Source organism: Tursiops truncatus, chromosome 9 (assembly GCF_011762595.2).
Source record: "Tursiops truncatus isolate mTurTru1 chromosome 9, mTurTru1.mat.Y, whole genome shotgun sequence".
Lineage (NCBI taxonomy): Eukaryota > Metazoa > Chordata > Mammalia > Artiodactyla > Delphinidae > Tursiops > Tursiops truncatus.
Genome location: NC_047042.1, coordinates 71843998 through 71847914, shown reverse-complemented (window position 1 = coordinate 71847914; position 3917 = coordinate 71843998). Strand labels below are relative to the sequence as shown.

The 3917-nt window shown below is 36.0% G+C and overlaps 1 pseudogene; it reads right to left on the bottom strand.

The window, feature by feature from the left end:
* Nucleotides 1-2506: 2506 nt before the first annotated feature.
* On the bottom strand, nucleotides 2507-3678 carry LOC101335109 (anaphase-promoting complex subunit 10 pseudogene; annotated as a pseudogene).
* Between the last annotated feature and the right edge of the window lie 239 nt (nucleotides 3679-3917).

Genomic DNA, 3917 nt, shown 5'->3' with positions numbered 1-3917 from the left:
GACCTGTAAGCATTTGTCCTGGATACAGGTCCCTTATTAGGTACAAGTGTGCAAAAAATGTTCTCCCATTCTGTGGGCTGTATATATATTTTCTTGATGGTATCTTATGAAGCACAGAAGTTTTTAATTTTGGTGAAATCGAATCAATTGTTTTTTGGTCACCTGTGCTTTTGGTGTCATATCTAAGAAAGCATTGTCAAACTCGTAAAGATTTACTCTTAAGTTTTCTTCTAAGTATTTTAGAGTTTTAGTGCTTACATTTACATCTGTGATATATCTTGAGTTAACTTTTATATATTGTGTGAATTAGGGGTACATTTTCATCCTTTTGTGTGTAGATTTCCTGTTGCTCAGCACCAGTTGTTAAAAAGACTGTTCTTTCCTCATTGAATTTGCTTGATATCCTTGTTTGTTGTTGTTGTTTAGTGACTTAACTGCACTAAGTTTATAAAGTCTATTTTTAGTTATGTGGAAGCGTTGGAAACTCATTAAGCTTAGTGGTCAATTAATGATGGGACAGAGATTACCTTACGTATCTTGAATTAATAAATCTCCCAGCCTTTGCCAAGTGGTTCTCTGTGTATTGGAAGGCATGCATCACTCTCCAACAGGCAGTCTATAACCCTGCCTTAGCCTTCTGTTCCTGCCTGGGGAGAGCCTCAAGTTCTGGTAGAGGTGGGCGATTGGGGTGTTTCCAGCTTTTCCTTGAAATGTGCACAGTTCTGCATGTGTGCTTGGCATTCTAGATTCTCAAGAATATATCAGAGCTTTACAGCACTACTTATGGAAGTATCATTCCCCAGATATTCCTTTTGAGATTTTTAGTCAGCCTCTTATTTAGCACTGACTAGTACTCCACCTCAGGCTGCTTTGATGTTGAATAATTGCCACTGATTATTTTCAACAAATGCTCTAGGAATATGGCTGTTCACACAGGGCAAGCTTTGAGTTTGATCAAATGAAGGCAAACCCTAAGAATGGAGTTTTTCAGGGAGCTTCCAAATGGCAATATTTCTCTGGGAATGGGACTTTTGGGGATCTCCAAACCCATCTGTTTCTTCCAGTGGCTACTAGGTTGCTAATTTTTATAGCCATCATAGTTGTGAGGCTATTGGTTTTCAAGCATGCTATGGACCTGGGAAGAGAGGGATAGGAATAGAGGAAATTTAAATGACACAAAGCTTACTGTTCATACTGAGATTCAGTCATTTTTCTTGATAAGTTCTCCTTGGATTATTGCAAGTCTTTGGTTAAATTTCCAAGATTCTGAAAAAGTTGATTTTGATGATTTTTGCCAGTGGTCTCATTTCTTCTGTGGCAGAGCAGATTTTTCAGAAGTCCTTTCCCACCATTCCCAACATGCTTCTCTTAATTTACTTTTAAAATAAATTATTCTATTCTAAGTTTAAATTGTTTTAAGCTTTATTTACAGTGTGGTTTAGAACATGCTAGAAATTGCATAATTTACAACTACTTAAGCTTATTAAAATTATGAGAAGCTTCAAATGAAAACTTAAAAATTTCCAAAATGGTACATACTTTTAGAGTTCTTTTTGAGCTAAATCACCAAAACATATTTGACGTCTGTCTTAATAGGAAAGGAGTTTGAAGGACCTATTTGAAGAGAATGAGAATTTGTGACAACACAGATGGACCTAAAGGGCATTATGCTCAGTGAAATAAGTCAGAGAGAGAAAGGCAAATACTGTATGATATCACTTGTATGTGGAATCTAAAAAAAAAAACAACAACAACAAATGAACAAGCATGACAATACAGAAACAGACCCATAGATACAGAGAACAAATAAGTGGTTGTCAGAGGGGAGGAGAGTGGGGGAATGAAAGGAAACAAAAGGTAACTAACTATGTGAAATAATGTGTGTGTGTGTACATCACATTGTACACCTTAAATATATATAATTTTTTGTCAATTGCACCTCAGTAAAGCTGAAAAAAGGAAAAAAAAAGGAATAAGAAGACTTTAAGTATTATTTAGATTGGGACAGCAAAACACAAAGTTCTTTTGACTTCTCTATTTAAGAATATGACAGTGTTGAAGGGAATATATATGATATGAGAGAAGATAGGAAAAATTGTGAAGAAAACAAAGAAGAAAATGAGGAGGGAAGTGCCATGGTTGGAGATTGGAGCCTGTGGAAAGAGGCAAGTGGGAAATTCCTTAGGGCAGATGGTTAAATATCTTTTAAGAAAAGGGATTTCTAAAAATCACGTTTGTTCTATATGCATACCCAAGCTCTCAATTAAGTCATTACCAAAAAAATTACATATACAAAACATAAAATTAAAAAAAAAAAAAGGAAAAGTGAGAGCCAGCACGTATAAACTTTTTTTTGACCCAAAAGTTATTTATTAAACTTACAATAAAATACTTTTCAATGCATTAAAAAATTGCAAAATAATTGATGCATTTTTCAATAAAGATACCAGATTTAATATTTACTGACAAGATAAAGATACGTTTAATGACTTGTTCTATTTCAAGGTCACCTTATTGAGCGATACATCATGAAATCAGTAGTTGTACATGTAGGAAATTTACCAATGGAGCTCTCTTCCACGGGTGTGTATATTTTAATTTGTCTCATGTGGGTATCTCTTCCATTCTGATGATTGGCTAGAACAGCAATCTGCATCATGAATGTACGAGTTGGCTTCTTATGATTATCAGTTAAGGGAACGTGAATCCAGCCACTTGGTTGCACCAATTCAAGTTGCCGGATTTCTTGAAGATTATGAAAATTATTTCCTACTCTGACTGAGATCTTGCTTGGAGTATAGCTTTCATCAGATTTGTAGTCCGCCTAAATACATAATGTCTTCACTGTTGTTTTTCTTCTGAATTGGATGTTCACTAAATGAGGCTGGGAGCCATCTGACTGCCAGTAAGTTTCTAGATTGTCATCTCGTAATTGATCCACTCCAAATCCTGGTTTGCAAGATGAGAGAGCACATATAAACTTCTGGTATTCTCTGGAGGGTGTATTCAACTCTCTGTCCTGCTGTAGCACTGTCTTCCAGTCTTATCATAAAACTGGATCACCAGATCACATGGACAGTTTGTATACTCTCTCGGGAGGATGAGATGTTTCTACAGTGTATTTTGGAACCCCATCAGTAGAGACCTCTGATTCATTGAGGATTCCAGAGAATGCCAACTTGAAACCTAAAAACAATTACAATAAATTTGAGGAACTTCAGTATTAATTTAGCATTGAATCCCATGACCTGGATGCTACTTCCCGAAAAATTTTGGCAAAGAATGCTTATAGTATTATCCTTGTGGTTGGAAACTTCTCAACAAAGCAACACACATAGATGAAAGCAATGCTTTGATGGACTTTTTGAGAAGGATTCAGTTTCATCTCCATCTATGACTACATGCCCAGAATCATATAAACAAAGACTTCACAATTTAGCTGATGTTCCAAGATTGAAATTAGTTGCCTTGGTTCTCCTTGTTGAATCCCAGAAGATGGGCTGAATTCAGGAAGCACTGTGCCTTTGCACTGCTGAAGCGTGCTTTCAGTGTGTCCAGCAAAATGGTCCCAGAACACCAGCAGAGCCACAGAGAGCTGGAAAACACTTTGGGGCTAGTAACGAGAACCTTTAATGATTCCTCTCTAAAGTCCTCTTTAAAATCCTCTCTAAAATCCATTTTCTGATCCTTACTGTCAAGAAGAATAATGGGTAATGCATCTGTACCTATATTTGGTGGAATATAAATTTTTCTCCCTTTTTATTTAGGTATAAAACAACCAAGTTTTAGCACAGGTATTTTTTTGTAGCTATGGCACTTAACAGTTTTTTCACCATCATTTGAATCAGTTTGACTTCCCAGTGAGTGATGTACAGCAGACAAATACTTCACTATACCTGAGAGTGAAATTAAATCGA